Source organism: Carassius carassius, chromosome 1, assembly GCF_963082965.1.
Source record: "Carassius carassius chromosome 1, fCarCar2.1, whole genome shotgun sequence".
NCBI lineage: Eukaryota > Metazoa > Chordata > Actinopteri > Cypriniformes > Cyprinidae > Carassius > Carassius carassius.
The window spans coordinates 5294034-5319649 of NC_081755.1; the positions used below are offsets into that span (position 1 = coordinate 5294034).

General features: G+C 45.0%; 2 protein-coding genes and 1 long non-coding RNA gene across 5 annotated transcripts in view; all 3 read left to right on the forward strand.

Annotated features, from left to right (window-relative positions):
• The window catches only part of LOC132139998 (gastrula zinc finger protein XlCGF7.1-like), a 136938-nt gene that overhangs the window by 81924 nt on the left and 29398 nt on the right, over nt 1-25616 (forward strand). The window lies entirely within an intron of this gene.
• Nucleotides 1-25616, forward strand: part of LOC132140035 (gastrula zinc finger protein XlCGF8.2DB-like) — a 108066-nt gene that overhangs the window by 30242 nt on the left and 52208 nt on the right. The window lies entirely within an intron of this gene.
• The window catches only part of LOC132103759 (uncharacterized), a 39152-nt gene that overhangs the window by 6783 nt on the left and 6753 nt on the right, over nt 1-25616 (forward strand). The window contains exon 2 of the long non-coding RNA XR_009423463.1: nt 5980-6545. This is a non-coding gene — a long non-coding RNA (uncharacterized LOC132103759). The remainder of the gene's footprint in view (nt 1-5979; nt 6546-25616) is intronic.

The window sequence follows — 25616 nt, forward strand, 5'->3', positions numbered from 1 at the left end:
GGAGCCAAGGGTGACCGAGGACTATGGGTGCCAAAGGAGAGTCAAGTATGTGGAAGGAAATGGTTTCAGAGTGATTGCCTGATGTGATGAGGGTGATGTCTTCAGTGATGTGAGATATTACCGGGAGTTTCTGTCCATTGAGGGCGTGAACCGTGATGTGGTGCAGAAGGGCTCTGAGGGGAATGTGTAGTCTGTGTGCCAGTGTGCTTTCCATGAAATTACCTTCTGCCCCTGAGTCCAGTAGTGCTTGACAGGGGTCTGTGCTGACCATCTTAGTCTTACCGGAAGGAGCGTAGATGATGATGAGGTCTTCTCGGCGGAGATCCCACCCGATAGTAGCCTCATACGTACTACCGGGCTTGGCCTTTTACCGGACAGGTGTAAGCGTGATGTCCAGTTCCCCCGCAGTAGAGGCACAGGCCAAGGGACCTCCGCCTCTCCTTCTCCTCCCGGGAAAGACAAGCTCGCCCTACCTGCATGGGCTTGTGATCGTAGGAGAGGCTGGCCGTGTTCCCGCCGCTGAACCGCACGTCAGTCGGTGTCCTGGATGTGGTACTGGGTAAGCTCCGCCTCTCCATCCGCGTCAGACGTGCGTCGACCCGCAAAGCCAGTTCTATGAGCCCATTCAGAGAAGTAGGGAGATCCAGGGCATAGATCTCCTTCTGGATGCGGTAAGCCAACCCATGCAGGGACATGTCCCACTGCGCCTCCTCGCTCCAATGGCACTCCACCGCCAAGGTTCGGAACTTGATGGAATAGTCCGAGACGGATCTCTCATGCTGACGTAGCTCAGCAAGCCTCCTGGCCGCCTCCCTCCCGGCGACGGCCCGATCAAAGACCCGTCTCATCTCGGCGGAGAGTGACTGAAACAAGGCGCAGCATGGGTCCTGGTTCTCCCACACCACTGTTCCCCATAAGGCCGCCCTCCCAGAGAGCAGGGTTAACACGAAGGCCACCTTGGCCCTCTCATTGGCAAAGGTTCTGGGTTGGAGGGAAAAGTGCATGTCACAGCGGGTTAAGAAAGCTCTACAAAAGTTGGGCTCACCCGAGTAAGACTCCGGAATCAGGAGACGTGGTTCCGGCTGGGAGGGGGTCTCTGATGGTGCTGGGGGAACAGGCGGTGTGAGTGGCGCAGTGGGAGCTCGTAGTAGCTGGAACTGTTGGGTGAGCTCGGACACCTGCGTCACCAAAGCCTGAACCTTGCGACCAGTGTCATTAAGATTCCTCTCCTGGGAGTCCATCCTCCGAACACTGGCGCTGAGAAAATCTTCAAGGGCTGATGGTTGATTACTCGCTGCCTCCATTGTTGGTCAGATCGTTCTGTCACGATAATAATGGAGGACAGGAGGCAAAGGGAAGTAAATGATGTTTATTGAATGGAGGTTGTGATGAATGGATGCTGGAGAGTGACGCAGGGACCTCGACGGTAGCACAGACAAATGAGTGGGTGATTTGAGATGATGCTGGTGATAGATCCGTGAATGGTGGTGATAATCCAGAAGTGGCCGAACAGGAAACAGAGCAAGAGCAGGAATGCTGAAGGACGAACAGACATGAACCATGAGGACCTCAAACAACGATCTGACAAACAAGAGACGAAAGACAGGGCATTAAGTAGGCTGTTGGAATGAGCTGTAGCTGCCACCCACATGAAACAATTAACATGACGTAACATGAACACAGCAGGAGACGGTGCATTCATGAACCGTGACACAGAGTCTGGGCTTAATCTAGGCTATCCAGGTTTTTTTTGTTTTCATTGCATCTGAAAATGACTGTGCATCACATTTACTTAGCGTACTCTTGCGCAGATCCGCCTCTCGAATTGCTCAGCTCTGGATGATTTAAAAATGTTTGATATAAAGGTTGCTGCCCCATTTTATACAGGAATTAATCATTTAAAAAAAATCTAATTATATTGTTAATTCTAATTATATTTTCAACACAAGTTCATTTAGGCTATTTAACATGCACTGTGACATTTTACCCTTCTTAACTTATAAACTCCTTGAGATTTTAAAGTCAGTTTAAAAGTATTTAAATTCATGGTTTCAAAAAAAGGTTTAATTTTTTTTAAACTAGGTTTCTCTTTCTCTCTCTCTATTTAACAGCATTAACTTACAATGAAATCCGTCTTCCTTCAGGCAGACTGAATGTTTTCCAGTCTTGCTAAATGTTTGGTCAGTTAGCGCGCTGTGAGGCGGGAGCAGCTGCAAAGGATTCCGCTTGGTCTTAAAGCCTTCCTCAAATGCTATGTTCACAAATAACAATGATTTTCGTAAAATAAAGAATAATTCTCAATTGATAATTTGTTATTATTATTATGGTCTTGTGAAAATAATATGGGCTGCGAGAAAATAATGAATAAAAAGAGGCAGCTGAGTGCAGGCATGTTTCAGCCCAGTAACATGACAACACATCGTTCCTCAGATCCAAAAAACAGACAAACTTCAGTTCAGCTGGAGGGGGTTGGGTTTTTGGGGTTAGTTATGTGTGGCTTGTGGGGGTCGAGATAAAGGTGAGAATTGCTCTTTCATATGGACAGTGTCTTATGAGGCTTTCACTTGCTGAACTGGTTTATATAGGACTGTCGTTTTGGTTATAGACTAAAAATGGTCTGCCCCCACATAAGATTTTTGTAGTTCTAGTCGTTCATTTGTTATATAACTAATCAGAGGTTTCTATTAAATTTACAAAATCAAGTCTTAATATATTTCGCGCTCAAGCACATGCATTAAGTTTGCCACAAAGCACATGGAGAAGTAGCCCAATAATTGTGAAAAGGTAGACATTTTAATTATTTATTAATAAACAAATGTTTCTTGTCGGCTGCAAGATGAAATTCACAGTGCTGACTCTCTCATGGATGCGCCTTTAGAGATAAATGCAACCTTCACAGATTACATAAAGCTTTCATTTTCGTTTAAAAGACATTTCAAGCTTCCTGTAGATATATTTTTCATGAAAAAATTAAAGCAATCGATAGGGCGCCTCCCTGTCATGCATGCACATTAATAATTTTCGCACAAAGACTTGAATATGAATAATAATTCACATTTTGCATATGCATTACAACGTAAAATATTTTGTACATGCAATTATCCAAAATAAAACCAAACAAGATTTTTAATGAAGATAAAACAAATAAGAATAAATGCTGCACATTGCACTCAGCAATCACACACGCCGCGCAAATCTTGCACACATTTTACACACCTGCATTTAAACGCAGCTGCAACTTTTTATTTTTTACTTAAATTATATGAAAGCAAGAAGGGCTGGGTGATAAATCGATTTATCGATTAACTCAATTGTGTAATTTACATCGGTTTTCTTTTTAACATCCACCGATGCTCCACTCAGGGCTCAACCCTCCCCGCGCGTCTGAGACAGAGACGTGCTGCCGAGCAGAGGATGAGCAGAGCAGAGTGATTCTGACTGGAGCGAGGAGCAGATTTTTTTTTTTAAGAGTCTGAGCGTCATGGTTTTCACTCGATCCAAGAGCACTCCATCACGAGTACAATTCATGCCAACAGCCCGTAATATAACTGCATATTCAGCAAGAATTCATGTTAAACATATTAAGCTATGGCTTGATCAGGTTATAATGACTGCAAGAGTCGAGCGGGATGTTAAAGGCTATATGAGTTTGTCTTTAAAATAACTGACAAAAATGTACTGTTATTTTCCTCACAAACAAAATTTGCACAGCAGAAAGCAGATTTAATTCTTACAATGTTATTAGTTTGGCATGTGATAGGGAAAAAAAAATTTTTTTATAGGCTACGTTATGAACATAACATTTCAAACATACTGAAATACTTTATCCACAGAGTGAAGGCAGTGGTGTTTCTGGTATCAGTGAGCTCGGATCAGAGTGAATATTAAATGCTCTGAGCGCGGAGGGGAAGTTGTTACTGCTTCACTCTCCCAGACTCTACTGCCGAGTGAGAGAGATGTTTCACCCGACGAAACGAAGACGACCGGAGCAGCACAAACACAGCACATCCACCAATGCTCGTTGCTCAGCTCGCCAAGCCATACTTTTGTAGGTCACATGGCAGTAAATAATACGAAGATATGACCATGCAGTCAATACAGATATTTAATAAAAACATTAAAAACTAGCAGGGCTGTAACATAACCCATTAAAAAACACACGCCAGGTCTACACCGGACACAAGTGGCGTGATCCGACAAAAGACAACAGAACCCAGTGATGGATACACTGGACACGATCCCCATCAGTGAACTGATGCTCGTTCTGTTTATGATGAAATGTTCTGACACTGTGTTCACATGATTTGATACTGTAGTGTGATGTCATCAAGTTTAGACACACTTTTAGCGCAGCGGGCCACACAGACAACTCTAGCGTCCGGTGTAGACACAGACAGTGTCTGCTCTATTTACAAATAAGTTACATAAGAAAAAAAAACCTAAACCAGCGGCATAACCAGATGGAAATATAGACTAGAAAATATATTTACACTTGCTCTGTCCTTCGTCCATGAAACTGACTCACTGCAAAGCTGCCAATTTTAATCTGAACAGCTCTTCACGCTGAGTGGACGTAAGATTACAACATAAACCACAATTTATTTTGAATAATATAACACAAAATTCATAGAATATAAATAATACTGCACACCTTTTAAATGTGTCAAATCTAAAATATGGTTTAATACCATGTAGCTTAGAGAAAATATACAGGCTCAGGCACAGGCTTGACATTTATCCTGCTTGAGAAATGCACATAACTTCATAAGTACCAAACTTTCATCTGTGAATATTAAATATATTTTCCCCAACTGCAGCTGTCAAATCTAACACATCAGTGAGGCAAAACGTCGTCTATTTGCAAGCATGTGCTGTGATGCGCTTGTTTGATAACTTGTGGTTAAAGCGCCACAGACGCGTCGGTAGAACCGGCATTTTGGTTGGCCACCTACTGTATTCAACATCACACAACCAGGAGTGATGTTTTCCCGAATTTCAGCTTGATTGCAAATGTGATATTGATTTTATTCAACCTTTAGTTAAATAAACAAGTAATATTAACTGACTTACATTTTTGACATATTATGGATAATTATTGCTCCATTTTGCTAACGTAAATAGTTCTAAGCAAAGCCACAGCAGCACAGTCCTGCATCTCCGAGCAACACAACAGTCTTTCATTACGAGATGATTCAGCATTTTTGAACGAGTCAATGATTCAGTGAGCCATTTATAAAAATGGTTACTTGCTTCATTTATTGAATAAATCAGCCGTTTGAACAAATCTTTTGAATCAATGGTTCACTCATTAAGACAGTGAATTGTCACCACCTACTGGTGGTTTAATATCATATTTAAAAGTATCATTGCATTTTCCAACATTTAATATTTGTATGTCAAAAAAGTAAAACATTAATAACATTATTTATGCATTTGGACAGATGGAGTTTGTTGATACTGATTTCATTTTAATAGTAAAAACCATATACTGTCTTATTATTCTAACTTAATGTATTGGTCACATGTAAGAATTTGGTGTAAATAGAGACATGTACATTTAATCAGTTTAGGGAAATATTGTCCTTCATAATATTAAAAGGTGTAACAGCAATCAATTTAAGGAAAATATAAAAAATATGCTGATTAAAGTTATACCTGATAGAGCACTGATGAGACTGCCTCAGAATAAATTACATTTGTGCCAAAAAAAAACCACTTTTTCCCCCCGGACAATTAACATTTTACTCTGATAAGTGAAGAATTGATTTACTTAATGTTGAGCTTAATGTCAAAGGAAAAAAAATCACAAAGTCCCCTAGTGACTCTGGTCCTAATAAGCTAATTTAACACAAACACAAAGGCATGCATCTAAATTTGTTGTTGTTCTGCAGTGTGGTCATAATTTGTGTAAACAAATTATGTAATAATAATTATTCATTCTACTCATATGAAAAGTAATTCAAATTTTCTTCATTGTAGGGGGATCTGTGCACATACAAAGATCTTGCAGAATTCGACTACAACATCATCAAACTTCCCTCAGAAGATGGCTAGTCTTTTAATAAAGTAATGTCTTGCATTTCTGAAACGGAGTGATGTTTTCATCCAATTTCCATTGAGTGCTTTACTATATGGATTAGAGGCATTGGTTGAAATCCACTTTTCATGCCCGTGCAATGTTAAGATGAATGATCCTTTAGCACTGACAATGTTCTTGGGACCTTTTTTGTTTATATTTGCCATAATGTTCATGTTTTATCGGCCTTTTAAACATGGTTATTGTCATTGTGCTAAGAAAGCAAATGGTGAAACCGAAGATGAAACTCGGCAGAGCTGGCCTAAATCTTTTGGATATTGTCTGATCTGTAATGTGGGTCATCATCTTGTTTCTTGATGGAGATTATTATGCTTGTGGTCGTACAGACTGGAATGGACATTATGTTTTTGATGAGAAGCTCAACAGGTCTTGGTGTAAACCTACCGAGGGGATGCGAACTGAGACAGAGCTACGCAGTTTGACTAGCTATAATCTTCATTATTCTCGGGTAAATATCAGATCTACCATATAATCTAGTTCTTTTACTATATCATAATATAAATGTTAAATTAGTTCCCTCTTGAACCTCACAATATGTCAGAGAGGGGAAAAAAGTTGTTTTATTTCATTAGCATATTTTATGTGAGAAAAATAAATTTGTAGACAAATGTTTGTTTCATATGTGTCAATTAAGTGAAATATGCAATGAAAAAAAAAGAACAATACAAGAACTTTACCTTTTAATATGTCCAATCACACCAGTGTGATCAATCTAGTCTCATCCCTGAAGTGTACGGCCTAAAGAAAAAAGACACTCACCCCCTACAGCTTCTCAAATTCATTTCACTTTGACAGAGGTGATCATAAAGGCACTGAGTTTTCTTTAGAGCATGTCACAAACAGTTATCAGTGGCTAACAGCACTCTTTTACCACTACACAGAGCACAACAGACATTGCACTACACTCACAGGTCACACACACAGTACAACAAAGTGCAGACAAAAAAAGCAAAGAGCTCCCTCCAGAGGAATTCCAGGGGATTTTATAGTCCAGGCCTCTTTCTCTGGTCCAACCACCAATGGCTTCTCATTAAATCCAAGACCAATCCTAGAGGAGAAGCAGACAGCAGGAACAACAAAAACCTCACAACTGTAGCACCCACACCCTTAAATTTACAAATCAATATTTGTAATTACAAGACAATTCTCAATCCCCAAGGTTACATGGTGCACATGACAAGGCATCAGCAAGCACATTCTCACAACCCTTCTTGTGCCGAATTTCCAAATTAAAACCTTGTATCAAAAGAGACCAGCGCATCAGTCTTTTATTTGAATTTGACATTCGAAAAAGAAAAACCAGGGGATTATGATCCGTATAACCAGGATGGGAACATTACAAGCATCAAGGTAGATTTCAAAATGCTGCAGTGCAAGCAACAAGCCAAAAGAGCCTCCTTTTTGATTGTGCTATAATGTTGCTGCGATTTCGTAAACTTCCATGAAAAATAAGATACTGGGTGATGAATTCCTGTGTCATCCTCCTAAATAAGGACTGCTCCTGCTCCCACCTCACTCGCATCCACTTCCAATTTAAATGGCGATAAATCCGGATCTGATAGTACTGGAGCACTACACATTAACGTTTTAACAGCATTAAATGATAACTGATACTCTGTGTACTTGAAACCTTTGTTTGACCAAATAAGTTGGTAAGGGGTGATGCAATGTCAGCAAAGTTCTTGCATAAAGCACGGTAATATCCTGTAATTCCCAAGAAACGACGCAACTCTCGTTTTGTTCTTGGAGCTGGAAAATCAATTATGCACTCAACTTTTATGTCGACAGGACGCACCTGTCCTTGACCCACACATTTCCCAAGATATGTCACGACAGCTTTACTGAACTCACATTTAGCTAGATTCAAGGTACGAGATGCATCACTTAGTCGATGAAAAACTGCATACAGATTTGTTAGATGCTGTTGCCAGTCAGATGAATAAACGACAATGTCATCCAAGTATGCCTCACAATTCTCTAACCGAGCCAGCACTATTCTCATTAGGCGTTGGAAAGTGGCGGGTGCATTTTGCATACCGAAAGCCATCCTCTTGTACTGCAGGAAGTGGTCAGGCGTAACAAAGGCCGAAATCTCTGAAGCCCTGGCTGTCAAAGGGATCTGCCAGTACCCCTTTAATAGGTCAAGCTTAGTTACAACTTAGTTACTTTGCAGCGCAAACCCTATCAATACAATCATCCATCCTTGGTAAAGGATAGGAGTCAGGTTTTGTGATGTAACTTACCTTGCGGTAATCTGTGCAGAATCGAAATTTCCCACCTGATTTAGGCACCAACAGACAAGGTGAGCTCCATGGACTGGAACTTGGCACAGCGAAACCGTGTTCTAAGAAGTATGCAGTCTCTTCTTGCATTATTTCTCTCTTAATGGGGTTTACATGATAAGAATTCTGCTTGATAGGAGAGCAATCACCCACATCAATATCATGCTACAGTACAGTGGTTTGACTAGGCACATCAGAAAAAAGACCAGGAAACTGTTTAATGAGCGCAATAACATTTCGACACACTTCACTCAAGTAACACAAATGGGCCATTAAGTCCTCTAAAAGCTTTGAATTGTCCAGTAAGCCCATCCTCCTCAGGACACGGCTGCCATAGAAGCAGAGATGGAATCAGTGACTTTTGGCAAACTCTGAGCTACCTCCCTCTGAGTTACATCCCTCATTACATAGGCTTTAAGCATATTTATGTGACACACTCTGGTCTTTCGCTTCCTCTATAAAGTCCATTTTTTTTTGGAGCGTCCATTCAGGTATAAGTTTGAGGGCTCGTGTACGTGGGTTAAGGGGACCGGCGCGCTGACCCCAAAACATTTTTGCCGGACGCGATGTCTGCCGGACCGCGCCGGCCCACGGGAGACCCCTGACCGGCGCGGGAGGATCTGGACCCCCGAGGGGCCCCGCGGAAGCCCACCCAAATTTGAGGCCCCTAAATGCCATTCAGCACTTCTCCACAGGGTGGCGCACGGAGCAGTACACCTCAGGTTTAAAATAGTGGCATTTTCCCGAATGGGGGGTGGACGATTTTTTTGCCCACGAAACCTATATTTGTCCATTTGACCTTTAAAGTTACAGAATGACCACGGAACCGATGCGGACCCCCGTCGGACCCCCAACCCGGGTCCCACGAACCCATTATTTGTCCATTTGACCATTATATTCACACAATGACTGCGGATCATCTGCGGACCCCTTGCGGACCCCCACCCTGGGTCCCACGAACCCAGTATTTGTCCATTTGACCATTATATTCACACAATGACTGCGGATCATCTGCGGACCACTTGCGGACCCCCACCCTGGGTCCCACGAACCCACTATTTGTCCATTTGACCATTATTTTCAAACAATGACTGCGGATCATCTGCGGACCACTTGCGGACCCCCACCCTGGGTCCCACGAACCCACTATTTGTCCATTTGACCATTATATTCACAGAATGACCACGGATCACATGCGGAACATTTGCGGACCCCACCCCCTGGTCCCACGGACCCAATATTTGACCATTAGCCTTAGAAATGGGCCTCGGTTGGACATTTTTTTCGGAGACATCCCAGGGGCCCAAAACTTGGAACGGTGGCTCCTGGGGCCTCCCCCAGTGAGCTTACGAAGGCCCGGGGCCCAAGAGCCCTTGCAATCAGTGTCCACGAACCCGCTATGCTTAACACATTCAAATAAATGGTAGGTGGGATTTTTTTAGAAAAGTCCCAGGGGCCCGAAATTCGGAACGGTGGCTCTTTGGGGCCCCTGGATCGTGCAGTCAAAAGCGCGGGGCCCTAGTGCGATGCACTTTTTTTCCTTTAGTGCTACGACTACGTGCTTCGGGGCCCTGGGTGAGGGGCCCCTGAGATGCCAGAATCTCAAATCTGGGGGCCCTACGACCTATCGTCTCCGAACTGTGGACGTCCCACCTCCCATCAAAACGCGTAACACTTTTGTGGACGTGGGGTCCCATCTGTAACCGTTTGACCCCTAAAGAAGGTCGTAGGGCCACCAGACTTCTGTGCCTGGTCGAGGGGATCCCCTCGAGACACATATCCAAAATTCGGCCCGATCGGACCCTTGGGAGTCGTGTCCACGAATCAGCTAGGCCGAATGCAAGGGAATAAATGGCAGATGGGATTTTTTTAGAAACGTCCCAGGGGCCCGAAATTTGGAACGGTGGCTCCTGAGGGGCCCTAGAGCGTGCTGTCAAAAGCGCAAGGACTTAGCGCGATGCACTTTATTTTCCTTGGTTCCTAGGGCTACGTACCTTTGGGCCCTGGGTGAGGGGCCCCTGAGATGCCAGAATCTCAAATCTGGGGGCCCTACGACCTACCATCTCCGATATGTGGACATCCCACCTTCAATCAAAACGCGTACCTGTTTGGTGGACGTGGGCTCCCTTCTGTAAACCCTTTGACCCCTTAATGAGATCGTAGGGCCACCAAACTTCTATGCCCTTTTGAGGGGATCCCCCCGAGACACATATCCAAATTTCGGCCCGATCGGACCGTTGCGAACCGTGTCCACGAACCCGCTAGTCCGAACCCATTCAAGTAAATGGCAGGTGGGACTTTTTTAGAAAAGTCTAACGGACCCAAAATTCAGTTTGGTGGGTCAAGGGGCCGCCTCGAGTGAGCTGCCAATGGCGCACGGCCGTAGGGACCTTGCAAGTCATGTCCACGAAACAACTATTCTAATACTGTAGAATATGCATAGAAAAAAAGGATTTCCCCACATGTGGTGCATGTCCACCAGCAATTTATTTGATGGGATATGTGTCCACTTGCAGTTTATTAAATAGCATTCCTATATGAATATATGGAAAGTGGGATATGTGTCCACTTGCTGTTTATTAAATAGCAATTCTCTTACTGTTAATGAAAACACCTCTACTGTACTCAGCACGCTCAGCAGAGTCCATTCATGCCAGTTTTATCACATAATACTGTAAAATATGCATTAAAATTAATGTCCATGGGAGCACTAAGGAGGTCCCGCCGAATAAATTGTAAAAGGACATTATTTAAAAAAAAAACCTCCCAGTTGCCATTTATTCAGCGCGCCCTTCATAGTGGTTCCGTGGACAGATGAATTTTAGCGATTTCGTGGTTGAAGTCTCATCAGATGTACTCTGCAAGCTCCGAGGAATCCATTTTTGTAAGTCTTGTCCCATAATACTGTAGAAATGTGCATAGAAAAAATTTCACGGCATATGTGTCCACTTGCAGATTATTAAATAGCAATTCTATTTAACTTGATTTATTTCAAACTACTGCAATATTGTTAATGGAAACACCCCTACTGTGCACAGCACGCTCAGCAGAGTCCATCCATGTATGTTTTATCACATAATACTGTAGAATTTGCATAAAAATTAATGTCCACAGGAGCATTATGGAGGTCCCGCTGAATAAATTGTAAATGGAAATTTTTTTTTTTAAAACCTCCCAGTTGCCATTTATTCAGGGCGCCCTTCCTAGTGGTTCCGTGGACAGAAAAATTTTAGCGATTTTGTGGTTGAAGTCTCATCAGATGTACTCTGCAAGCTCCGAGGAATCCATTTTTGTAAGTTTTATCCCATAATACTGTATAAATATGCATATAAAAACCAAATTGTCACACACTTTGCCAAGCTGTAACTCCGCCAAAATGGGGACAAACTGCACTAAAATCGGGTCAGAGTAAGACCTCCAGAAGGCCTACCGAACACCGCTGCCCCCAATCCATAACACCCCGGGGGGCGGAGTTATGGCCCCCCACATTTTTGATAGTCAAATGAAAGGAAGAGACCTAGCAACTTGAAACTCGGTGACGTGATAGCCCTCGAAGGGCCCTTTCTGAAGCCACCTCCCCCAAGTCGATAGACCCCCGGGGGCCAGAGATACGGGCCCGGTAGAATTTGCATAAAAATGAGCGTTGAATTTTGGCACACATGTTTACCACATGTGGTGCGTATCTCACTTTTCATTACATAGCAACTGTATTTAACTTTATTTATTTCAAATGTGTGTAATTGTTAATGAAAAGACCTTTACTGTACTCAGGACACCCAGAGGAATCCATTCATGTAAGTTTTATCCAATAATAATGTAAAATATGCATAAAAATTTATGTCCACGGGAGTGCTATGGAGGTCCCGCTGAATAAATTGTAAATGGACATTTAAAAAAAAAAAAAACTCCCATTTGCCAAATATTCAGCACGCCCTTCCTAATGGTTCCGTGGACAGATAAATTTTAGTTGTTTCGTGGTTGAAGTCTCATCAGCTGTACTCTGCAAGCTCCCAGGAATCCATTTCTGTAAGTTTTATCCCATAATACTGTAGAATTTGCATAAAAATAAGCGTTGAATTTTGGCACACATGTGCACCACATGTGGTGCGTATCTCACTTTTCATTAAATAGCAACTGTATTTAACTTTATTTATTTCAAATGTGTGTTATTGTTAATGAAAAGACCTTTACTGTACTCAGGACACCCAGAGGAATCCATTCATGTAAGTTTTATCCAATAATAATGTAAAATATGCATAAAAATTTATGTCCACGGTAGCGCTATGGAGGTCCCGCTGAATAAATTATAAATGGACATTTTTAAAAAAAAAAACTCCCATTTGCCATATATTCAGCACGCCCTTCCTAATGGTTCCGTGGACGGATAAATTTTAGCGGTTTCGTGGTTGAAGTTTCATCAGCTGTACTCTGCAAGCTCCCAGGAATCCATTTTTGTAAGTTTTATCCCATAATACTGTAGAATTTGCATAAACATGAGCGTTGAATTTTGGCACACATGTGCACCACATGTGGTGCGTATCTCACTTTTCATTAAATAGCAACTGTATTTAACTTTATTTATTTCAAATGTGTGTTATTGTTAATGAAAAGACCTTTACTGTACTCAGGACACCCAGAGGAATCCATTCATGTAAGTTTTATCCAATAATAATGTAAAATATGCACAAAAATGTATGTCCACGGGAGCGCTATGGAGGTCCCGCTGAATAAATTGTAAATGGACATTTTTTGGAAAAAACCTCCCATTTGCCATTCATTCAGCACGCCCTTCCTAATGGTTCCATGGACAGATAAATTTTAGCGGTTTCGTGGTTGAAGTCTCATCAGCTGTACTCTGCAAGCTCCCAGGAATCCATTTTTGTAAGTTTTATCCCATAATACTGTAGAATTTGCATAAAAATGAGCGTTGAATTTTGGCACACATGTGCACCACATGTGGTGCGTATCTCACTTTTCATTAAACAGCAACTTTATTTAACTTTATTTATTTCAAATGTGTGTTATTGTTAATGAAAAGACCTTTACTGTACTCAGGACACCCAGAGGAATTCATTCATGTAAGTTTTATCCAATAATAATGTAAAATATGCATAAAAATGTATGTCCACGGGAGCGCTATGGAGGTCTCGCTGAATAAATTGTAAATGGACATTTTTTTTTAAAAAAACCTCCCATTTGCCATTTATTCAGCACGCCCTTCCTAATGGTTCCGTGGACAGATATATTTTAGCAGTTTCGTGGTTGAAGTCTCATCAGCTGTACTCTGCAAGCTCCCAGGAATCCATTTTTGTAAGTTTTATCCCATAATACTGTAGAATTATGCATAGAAAAAATGTTGGATTTTGGTTAATTTCATGTCCACCCGCAATTTATTTGAACCCCATTCAAGTATATGGCAGGTGGGACTTTTTTAGAAAAATCCCAGAGGCCCGAAATTCGGATCGGTGGGTCCAGGGGCCTCCGCGAGTGAGCTGACGAAAGCGCGGGACCCTAAGGTGAGGGAAAAATTCGGAGCCTCCTGCACAAAATCTCTCCCTCAGCCCTCTCTGACTCTTACATGATCAGAGCATTTTGAGAGATTTGAGGGTGCCGGGCGGGCATTTTTTTCAAGGTCCTACAGCTTCGTGCTTCGGGGACATGGGAAAGGGGCCCCTGAGTTGCTCGAATCTCGAATCTGGGGGCCCTACGACTCATCGTCTCCGAAGGGCGGATGTCCCACCTCCAATGTAAACACGTACCGGTTTGGTGGACAAACCCTCCCGTTTTTGACCTTTTGACCCCTAAGGAAGGCCGTAGGGCCACCAAACTTCTCTGCCCGGTCAAGGGGGTCCCCATGAGGAAAAATTTGGATCAGTGGCTCCTAAGGGCCCCTAGAACGTGCTGTCATAAGCGCGAGGACCTAGCGCGATGCACTTTTTTCCATGGGTCCTACGACTACGTGTTTTGGGGCCCTGGTTGAGGGTCCCCTGAGATGCCAGAAACTCAAATCTGGGGGCCCTAAGACCTATCGTCTCCGAACTGTGGACGTCCCACCACCAATCAAAATGCATACCAATTTGGTGGACGTGGGGTCCCTTCTGTGACCGTTTGACCCCTAGAGAAGGTCATAGGGCCACCAGACTTCTATGCCCGGTTAAGTGGGTCCCCATGAGACACATATCCAAAATTCGGCCCGATGGGACCCTTGCGAGTCCTGTCCACGAACCCGCTTGGCCAAAAACATTCAAGTATATGGCAGGAGGGACTTTTTTAGAAAAGACCCAGGGGCCCGAAATTCGGATCGGTGGGTCAAGGGGCCGCCCCAAGTGAGCTACCGTCGCGAGTTGTGTCCACGAATCCGTTAGGCCAAACCCATTCAAGTATATGGCAGGTGGGACTTTTTTAGAAAAGACCCAGGGGCCCGAAATTCGGATCGGTGGGTCCAGGGGCCGCCCTGATTGAGCTGCCGAAAGAGTGGGGCCCTAAGGCGAGGGGAAAATTCGGAGCCTCCTGCACAAAATCTCTCCCTCAGCCCTCTCTGACTCTTACATGATCAGAGCCTTTTGAGAGATTTCAGGGTGCAGGATGGGAATTTTTTTTCAAGGTCCTACAGCTTCGTGCTTTGGGGACATGGGAGAGGGGCCCCTGAGATGCGAGAATCTCGAATCTCGGGGCCCTACGACCCATCGTCTCCGAAGGGCGGATGTCCCATCTCCAATGTAAACGCGTACCGGTTTGGTGGCCAAGCGCTCCCTTTTTTGACCCTTTGACCCCTAAATAAGGTCGTAGGGTCACCAGACTTCTATGCCCGGTCGAGGTGGCCCCCATGAGACACATATCCAAAATTCGGCCCGATCGGACCCCCGCGAGCCGTGTCCACGAAACCGCTAGGCCGAACACATTCAAGTAAATGGCAGGTGGGATATTTTTAGAAACGTCCTAGGGGCCTGAAATTTGGATCGGTTGCTCCTGAGGGCCCCTAGAACGTGCTGTCAAAAGCGCGAGAACCTAGTGCGATGCACTTTTTCCATGGGTCCTACGACTACGTGTTTCGGGGCCCTTGTTGAGGGGCCCCTGAGATGCCAGAATCTCAAATCTGGGGGCCCTACGACCTATCGTCTCCGAACTGTGGACGTCCCACCTCCCATCAAAACGCGTACCGACACATATCCAAAATTCGGCCCGATCGGACCCCGGCGAGCCGTGTCCACGAAACCGCTAGGCCGAACACATTCAAGTAAATGGCAGGTGGGACTTTTTTAGAAAAGACCCAGGGGCCCGAAATTCGGATCGGTGGGTCAAGGGGCCACCCCGAGTGAGCTTCCGAAAGCGAGGGGCCCTGTGTCCCTCGCGAGTTGTGTCCACGAATCCGCTAGGTCGAACACATTCAAGTAAATGGCAGGTGGGATTTTTTTAGAAACGTCCTAGGGGCCCAAAATTTGGATCAGTGGCTCCTGAGGGCCCCTAGAACGTGCTGTCATAAGCGCGAGGACCTAGCGCGATGCACTTTTTTCCATGGGTCCTACGACTATGTGTTTTGGGGCCCTGGTTGAGGGTCCCCTGAGATGCCAGAAACTCAAATCTGGGGGCCCTAAGACCTATCGTCTCCGAACTGTGGACGTCCCACCACCAATCAAAATGCATACCAATTTGGTGGACGTGGGGTCCCTTCTGTGACCGTTTGACCCCTAGAGAAGGTCATAGGGCCACCAGACTTCTATGCCCGGTTAAGTGGGTCCCCATGAGACACATATCCAAAATTCGGCCTGATCGGACCCCCGCGAGCCGTGTCCACGAAACCACTAGGCCAAACACATTCAAGTAAATGGCAGGTGGGATTTTTTTAGAAACGTCCTAGGGGCCTGAAATTTGGATCGGTTGCTCCTGAGGGCCCCTAGAACGTGCTGTCAAAAGCGCGAGAACCTAGTGCGATGCACTTTTTCCATGGGTCCTACGACTACGTGTTTCGGGGCCCTTGTTGAGGGGCCCCTGAGATGCCAGAATCTCAAATCTGGGGGCCCTACGACCTATCGTCTCCGAACTGTGGACGTCCCACCTCCCATCAAAACGCGTACCGCTTTTGTGGACGTGCGGTCCCTTCTGTGACCGTTTGACCCCTAAAGAAGGTCGTAGGGCCACCAGACTTCTGTGCCCGGTCGAGGGGATGCCCTCGAGACACATATCCAAAATTCGGCCCGATGGGACCCTTGCAAGTCCTGTCCATGAACCCGCTAGGCCAAAAACATTCAAGTATATGGCAGGTGGGACTTTTTTAGAAAAGACCCAGAGGCCCGAAATTCGGATCGGTGGGTCAAGGGGCCGCCCCAAGTGAGCTTCCGAAAGCACGGGGCCCTGGGGCCCTCGCGAGTTGTGTCCACGAATCCGCTAGGCCAAACCCATTCAAGTATGTGGCAGGTGGGACTTTTTTAGAAAAGACCCAGGGGCCCGAAATTCGGATCGGTGGGTCCAGGGGCCGCCCCGATTGAGCTGCCGAAAGAGTGGGGCCCTAAGGCGAGGGGAAAATTCGGAGCCTCCTGCACAAAATCTCTCCCTCAGCCCTCTCTGACTCTTACATGATCAGAGCCTTTTGAGAGATTTCAGGGTGCAGGATGGGAATTTTTTTACAAGGTCCTACAGCTTCGTGCTTTGGGGACATGGGAGAGGGGCCCCTGAGATGCGAGAATCTCGAATCTCGGGGCCCTACGACCCATCGTCTCCGAAGGGCGGATGTCCCATCTCCAATGTAAACGCGTACCGGTTTGGTGGCCAAGCGCTCCCTTTTTTGACCCTTTGACCCCTAAATAAGGTCGTAGGGTCATCAGACTTCTATGCCCGGTCGAGGTGGCCCCCATGAGACACATATCCAAAATTCGTCCCGATCGGACCCCGCGAGCTGTGTCCACGAAACCGCTAGGCCGAACACATTCAAGTAAATGGCAGGTGGGATTTTTTTAGAAACGTCCTAGGGGCCTGAAATTTGGATCGGTTGCTCCTGAGGGCCCCTAGAACGTGCTGTCAAAAGCGCGAGAACCTAGTGCGATGCACTTTTTCCATGGGTCCTACGACTACGTGTTCCGGGGCCCTTGTTGAGGGGCCCCTGAGATGCCAGAATCTCAAATCTGGGGGCCCTACAAAATATCGTCTCCGAACTGTGGACGTCCCACCTCCCATCAAAACGCGTACCGCTTTTGTGGACGTGGGGTCCCTTCTGTGACCGTTTGACCCCTAAAGAAGGTCGTAGGGCCACCAGACTTCTGTGCCCGGTCGAGGGGATGCCCTCGAGACACATATCCAAAATTCGGCCCGATGGGACCCTTGCAAGTCCTGTCCATGAACCCGCTAGGCCAATAACATTCAAGTATATAGCAGGTGGGACTTTTTTAGAAAAGACCCAGGGGCCCGAAATTCGGATCGGTGGGTCAAGGGGCCGCCCCAAGTGAGCTTCCGAAAGCGCGGGGCCCTGGGGCCCTCGCAAGTTGTGTTTACGAATCCGCTAGGCCAAACCCATTCAAGTATGTGGCAGGTGGGACTTTTTTAGAAAAGACCCAGGGGCCCGAAATTCGGATCGGTGGGTCCAGGGGCCGCCCCAATTGAGCTGCCGAAAGAGTGGGGCCCTAAGGCGAGGGGAAAATTCGGAGCCTCCTGCACAAAATCTCTCCCTCAGCCCTCTCTGACTCTTACATGATCAGAGCCTTTTGAGAGATTTCAGGGTGCAGGATGGGAATTTTTTTTCAAGGTCCTACAGCTTCGTGCTTTGGGGACATGGGAGAGGGGCCCCTGAGATGCGAGAATCTCGAATCTCGGGGCCCTACGACCCATCGTCTCCAAAGGGCGGATGTCACATCTCCAATGTAAACGCGTACCGGTTTGGTGGACAAGCGCTCCCTTTTTTGACCCTTTGACCCCTAAATAAGGTCGTAGGGTCACCAGACTTCTATGCCCGGTCGAGGTGGCCCCCATGAGACACATATCCAAAATTCGGGCCGATCGGACCCCGTCGAGCCGTGTCCACGAAACGGCTAGGCCGAACACATTCAAGTAAATGGCAGGTGGGATTTTTTTAGAAAAGTCCTAGGGGCCTGAAATTTGGATCGGTTGCTCCTGAGGGCCCCTAGAACGTGCTGTCAAAAGCGCGAGAACCTAGTGCGATGCACTTTTTTTCCATGGGTCCTACGACTACGTGTTTCGGGGGCCTTGTTGAGGGGCCCCTGAGATGCCAGAATCTCAAATCTGGGGGCCCTACGACCTATCGTCTCCGAACTGTGGACGTCCCACCTCCCATCAAAAGGCGTACCGCTTTTGTGGACGTGGGGTCCCTTCTGTGACCGTTTGACCCCTAAAGAAGGTCGTAGGGCCACCAGACTTCTGTGCCCGGTCGAGGGGATGCCCTCGAGACACATATCCAAAATTCGGCCCGATCGGACCCTTGGGAGTCGTGTCCACGAGTCCGCTAGGCCGAACGCATGGGAATATATGACAGGTGGGATTTTTTTAGAAACGTCCCAGGGGTCCCAAATTTCACAGCGGGGTCCGTGGGGCCCCCCCAGTGACCTCACCGAGACCGCGGGCCGGTCGGAGCGACTTGCGTCGGCGACCCCGAAATGGCCAGAGGGGGCGCCGGTGAGCGCCAGCTGGGCGGGGACGCCCACCCCCCACCTCTGGGACCCTTTTGGGAACGTTCCGTGAAAATAGTGGAAAAGTGGACAAATAGTGGTTCCTTGGGACCGGGGGTCCGGGTCGGGGGTCCTCGCGGCTCGAGGGTCAGATCCGCGATGATAATGGTTAAATGGACAAATAATGGGTTCGTGGTCACGGGGGTCCGCTCAGCGGACCCATATGGCTGGTGGACTAAAAGCAGCTCGCTGGGATGCGAAGCCCACCCTAGAACAGCCCCGGCCATTGGTTTAATGGGAAAAAGGCCAAATAATAGGGTCCTGGAAGCGAATACCCCAATGGCCAGCAGAACGATGGCAAAAGGACCTTTATAGGGTTCGTGGTCACGGGGGTCCGCACAGCGGACCCATATGGCGGATGGACAAAACGCGGCCCGCTGGGATGCGAAGCCCACCCTAGAACTGCCCCGGCCATTCGTTTAATGGGAGAAAGGCCAAATAATAGGGTCCTGGGAGCGAATACCCCCAACGGCCAGCAGAACGATGGCAAAAGGACCTATATAGGGTTCGTGGGAGGTGGGGGTGGGGGTGGGGGGGCTCTCCCGGTGGTCAACATCACCCCCTCGAGGTGTCAATACTTGGTTTACTGCGGATTCCCTACGGAAAAGGGGGGTAAGCCGACTCGTCCCGTTGGCCAGTTTTCTAAAGGAGAAAATGGATCCAAATTGACAGTATAATCCCTTCGAACCATTATGCGGTATATGGCAATTTAAATGAATGGGGTTTTTTCCACGAACCCATTATGTGTACTACCTGTCAGGAGTATTAATTACATAATCTGTGTCACTTAATTTCTGCCCCGAAATTAAGTGACACAGATTAAGGACCCGAGAACTTTGCCTGTAATGGCGACCCTGGAAGAGGCAGAAAGACAAGCACCGAATCACCTTCCTGAAAACTTCGATAAACACTTTTTTTTTATCAAAGCGTGTCTTCATTTTGCTCTGAGTGCGTCCCAACTCCAAAAGTGCCATCTCACGAGCTCGGCCTAGGCGTTCTCTGAACGAACTTACATATTCAAGTATGCTGGTTTGGGGTGTTGTTTCTGCCAGCAACTGTTCACGAAACAGCTTTAACGGGCCCCGCACATTGTGCCCGAACACTAATTCGGCTGGACTACAATCCAAGGATTCCTGAACAGTCTCTTGTACTGCAAACATGACCAAGGGAACACTCTCATCCCAATCTTTCCCAGTTTCAAAACAGTACGTACGCAACATACTTTTCAAGGTCTGATGAAAATGTTCTAACGCCCCCTGTGACTCTGGATGGTAAGCACTAGAAAGTTTATGCTTTACAGACAAACAATCAAGAACCTGAGAAAACAGCTTAGAGGTAAAATTTGTACCTTAATCTGACTGTATAACTCTGGGAATTCCAAATGTAGAGAAAAATTTGACCAGTTCTTTAGTCACATTCTTAGCTCTTATAGTACGTATATGAATTGCCTCAGGGTACCGCGTAGCAGCACACATTAGAGTCAGCAGATACTGATAACCAGACTTAGTCTTCGGTAATGGACCAACACAATCAATAATAATTATCTCAAATGGCTCAGACACAATTGGAATAGGATGAAGAGGAGCACTGGGAATTCCCTGGTTAGGTTTACCAGCTAGTTGGCACACTTGACATGATCGACAATACTCTGAAACTGCTTTTTTCAAGCCAGGCCAATATAAATAGTGAAGGATGCGACCAAAAGTCTTGTTTACTCCAAGATGACCAGAGAGAGCATGATCATGAGCTAAACACAAAATCTGTTCACGATAATTGTCAGGGACCACTACCTGAAACACGGTTTTCCAGCTCAGATCCTTTTCTGATGGGGACCACTTACGCATAAGCACTCCATCCTCCCAAACATAGGCCACATCCTTATCTGCTACTTCATCTTTTTGTACAGCCTCAGCAAGACACTTGACTAGAGACGGATCAGCTTTCTGTGCAGCCGCCAGCAGTTCTTTCCCAGCCCCAAGCATAGACTCAAACTGGACTGCAACATCCTGGTCAGAAACACACACATTAGGAGAAACATCCTGCATACATTCCTTTCTGTCACCTTTGTCAGTCATAAATGTCTCAGACACATCTAAAACATCCTCAAACTTTTTAGTCTGAGCATGGGTTACTGCACAGGCAGTAAACACAGAAGGAAACTGTTGACCCACATCAACCTGTTCACAAAACCCAGACACATCTGGCTTGTCTACAACAATGGGCTGCGGAAACACCTCACCACCAACAATATCCTTGCTAGGGCTGTGACGGTTGGCATGACAACCGCGCCACCGCGGTGGTGGAGGATAACCGGCGGTAGTGTGTGTGACGTCACATAATACGTGTTAATACACATTTCCATTAGGCAAGTTCAGCCATGGATCTTGTTGGAAAACCAAACGTGACATCGCAGATCTGGCAACATTTTGGATTCGTGCCAAACGAGAAAGGCGAACCAGTTAATTTAGACAAAGCCATTTGTAGGCTTTGCGGGAAAGCAATAAGCGTTATAAAGGCAAACACATAGAATCTCCAGAGCCATCTCCGGTCATCTCACCCAGCCGCGTACACGCAATTCATGTCTTCTGAACGCAAACGCCCAGCTAGTCAGCTGGGTATTGCAGAGGCCTTCTCAAAAATGGCCAAATACAAAAGAGAAAGCGATAAATGGAAGACATTAACTAGAAATGTGGCAACATTTTTGGTAGTTGAGAACGCGCCGCTCCGCACAGTAGAGAAACCTGCTTTCCGAGAAATGCTTGAGTCGTTTGATAAACAGTACGAACTTCCGAGCAGAAAAAACTTTTCAAACACTGTCATTCCTCAACTATTCAACGAAACAAAAGACAAAATAATTGCAGAACTACATGACCTCAATTTCTTTTCTGCCACAACTGACATGTGGTCCAGCGTTAACATGACTCCGTTTATGAGTCTGACTGTACATTTCATTAAAAATTGGGAGCTGAAGAGCAGGTGCTTGCAGACTGCGTTCACACCAGAAAGTCATACGGCGGATAATTTAGCAGAATCTCTCCGCAACGCATTGAAAGAATGGGGGTTAAAAGAAGAAAAACTTGCATGCATCACGACAGATAACGGGGGCAATATCGTGGCTGCTGTTAGGAAATTAGAATGGCCATTGCTGAATTGTTTCGGCCACAATCTTAACCTGGCAGTCACAAACTCAATGTCAGCCGAGAAGGAGAGGACATCCAGGGCCATGGGGTTGTGCCGAAATATGGTGACTGCATTCGCTCACAGCTGGTCGAGAAAGAAGAAACTTCGTGAAGAGCAAGAAGCCTTAAACCTTCCAACGCACAGTTTAATACTGGTGAGTTGCAATAATTAAAGCACCATCACGGATTTTATTCTTATTTTAAATTACTTTAAATTTTAAATAGTTTATTCAATTTTTTTTATGATCCATCATTTTCATGGTCAAAAAAATAGAATAGGCTACTTGTCCCACATTTTTTTTCTTTGGTTTTGTTAATAGGCCTATGTCAATTAGGCCTATTAAGTTAAATTTATTTTCTGTGGGCCTATTTATTTTATTCGTTTTATGATAATTAATGTAAAATTAAACCACTGAAAAAATATAGAAAACAAACGGGTAGAGCCTATTTTTAAAGGGGTCACATTCACACACACACACACACACACACACACACACACACACACACTTATCCAACGTAATTTAACATTCTGATTTTGTCATTAAGGATTAAAAAGCGTCGATTCTCTGTAAAGAAAATTTACCAAAATAACATCTAACAATTTATATAATTTTGTATTCTGTTGTTCCTTCGCTATGCCAACAGGATTGTCCCACACGATGGGGAAGCAAACAAAAAATGATAGAGAGAGTATTGGAGCAAGCCCACGTAATTAAAAGAGCGCTGGATGACCGAAAGCATCAACACCTGAACCCGACATGGCAGGACATTGCAGTGCTTGAGTCGATAAACGCAGCACTTAAACCAGTTGCAGAATTTACAGATGTTTTATCGAACGAGAAGGTTGTTACTGCGTCATCGGTCAGTATCTCGCAAGATCGTAATCGACTTCAAGTTTCCCTGCTTCCCTGAGAGAGAATCTGAACCATTCATAATAAATGGGCAGTACAAGTTTGTATGCGAATTACTAGAATTAAACACAGAAGGAGCAGTATGAACCAGAGCAACTCCCTTAGGTTTCTCAGGGGGTTTATTCTGATTCCAGCGCTTACAATCTGCAATCAAATGTCCTGGATCACGACAGAAAAAACACACACGTTTTTCTCCCTCCCGAGCCACATTTGTATTACGAAACCCACTTGAAGCTGCCTCTCAATTCTCTCCTCTTCCCTTACCCCTTAAAAAAAACTCTTGAGTTGTTTCTCACAGGAAAATCAACAGATGTCTCTATACACAGATGGAGTAAAAACAGTTTTGAGCGTGAGCACAAATTCATCTGCCAAAACAGCAGCATCAGTTAAGGACAAGACCTTCTGCTCATTCAGATACACAACAATGTTCTCCGAAACACAACTTTTAAAATCCTCCAACAACAAGAGTTCACGTAATTGCTCAAATTTTGTAACTCTGCTTGCTGCACACCATTTGTCAAACAACATAGTTTTCTCACGAGCAAACTCGTCGAATGTTTGACTAGTAATTTTCTGATGGTTCCTGAATTTCTGGCGATAAGCTTCAGGTACTAATTCGTACGTTGAACTGCAGCTTTAACAGTATCGTAATTCAAACTTTGTTCAATAGGTAAAGCTGTGCACACTTCCTGAGCTTTACCCACTAGTTTACATTGCAATAACAGCGACCACAACTCATTTGGCCAACGTAATGTAGCTGCTATGCACTCGAAAGCGACAAAATAAGAGTCTACCTCCGTCTCTCTAAAAGGAGGAACAAGTGAAACGTACCAGACATACCAACAGAAGAGGCAACGGGTGGACTTTGATTATGTGCAGGTGAAACTGGTACATTCCCTAGCAAATGAGGAAACGATGGTCTAGATCTGGGAACAGGCACAGGCACATTAGGAGATGATCTGGCCTGCAATTCCGAACGGCGCAATTTAAATTTATTATCAGCCTCCACCTCAAGAGTCCGCAAATGAAGAGGCTGCGCATCATAATCCTGTTTCTTTAACTGCAGGTCCAACTCCTTCAATTTAATATCTAGCACAGGATCAAATCTAGGATAACTAGGATCTACACTAGGATCTACACTAGGGAAAGAAACGGTATCCCCATCTCCTGCTGCTTTAGCCCCCTCCCCAGTTTCTTCTTCCACAGATTCATCCGGCAAAATTCCAGCCTCCACCAATTTACCATACAATTGCTTTTTAACAACTTGTTTTTGTGCCTCCCTAGGAACAATTTCAAAGAAATCTGCAATTTGTAACAAATCAGCTTTACGACACTTATTAAACTCCCCCATAGTAGTAACATCCACTAGGGGGTAAAGTTGAGTCTTATTTTCTATCTATATTTTAGGAAAATGTTTTGACATTTTTCAAAAACATACTCTCAGAACTACATGGAGTAAACAATAAAAAAAGTAGTGTGTTTATGCACCTGCTGCCTTTTGATGGTGAAAAGTATGGATGGTCCATGTGTGAAATGCTCATCTTTTCTTGATGGTAAAGCCAGTTCAAAACCCTAAAATCCTGTAAAAAAAATTTACTTTAAATCAAATTTATGAACATAATGTATTATGAACCAAAATGCAATACCAACTGGAAATAAGCTGCAGCTCGCTGGAGGGGTCAAGCTACATAATCATTTCAAAACTTTTGGTACAAGTCAAGCCCTTTCTCGTGTTGCTTGCTGCTTTTCTCACCATTAAATGACCAGCACGATGGCATGCAAGTGTTTAAATCCTCGTACTTTGCTTTTGTTTAGTCTATTCGCTTGTTAAGTCTGATGTGACGTAGCAGCGCTTCAGTGTCCAAACGCTCTATCAGTTACCACGAGAAAACAACAAAAGGTGCTAATATAAACTCACAATGTGATAGAATACTAGCGAAAAAGTTATAATATTAACCTTTAACTCCATACCGAAGTCCCAGATAGCCAGACAATGAAAATATAAATATAAAAAAAATATATAAAAATGATTTGTGTTTGGGACGCTGTGAGCACGGGACTGTAGTGTATATCGTAAGTTTGAAAGCGTTTAACTTAAATTATCAATATGAATAAACAGTGCTCATAAACGGCTGCTGAGGTCATATTCTCAAGTGAAGCGAGTTGAGGCCTGGACACGGACACAGTGCTTCTTACGTCATCACTTAACAACCGAATACTTTCACCACCATTAAAAGGCAGCAGGTGCATAAATACACTTTTGTTTACTCCATGTAGTTCTGAGAGCTGAGGTGTACATTGTGATTTTCTGAAATACATCAAGGTAAGTGCGCAAAGGTCTCTCTCACACACTCTCTCTCTCTCTTTCTCACACACACACACAATATAATATGCTGTTATACTCCATATAGCTTCATATACAAGTCAGAAACTAAGCTTTTTTTGCACAGGCCTATCTAAAGGGTTAATGGTCC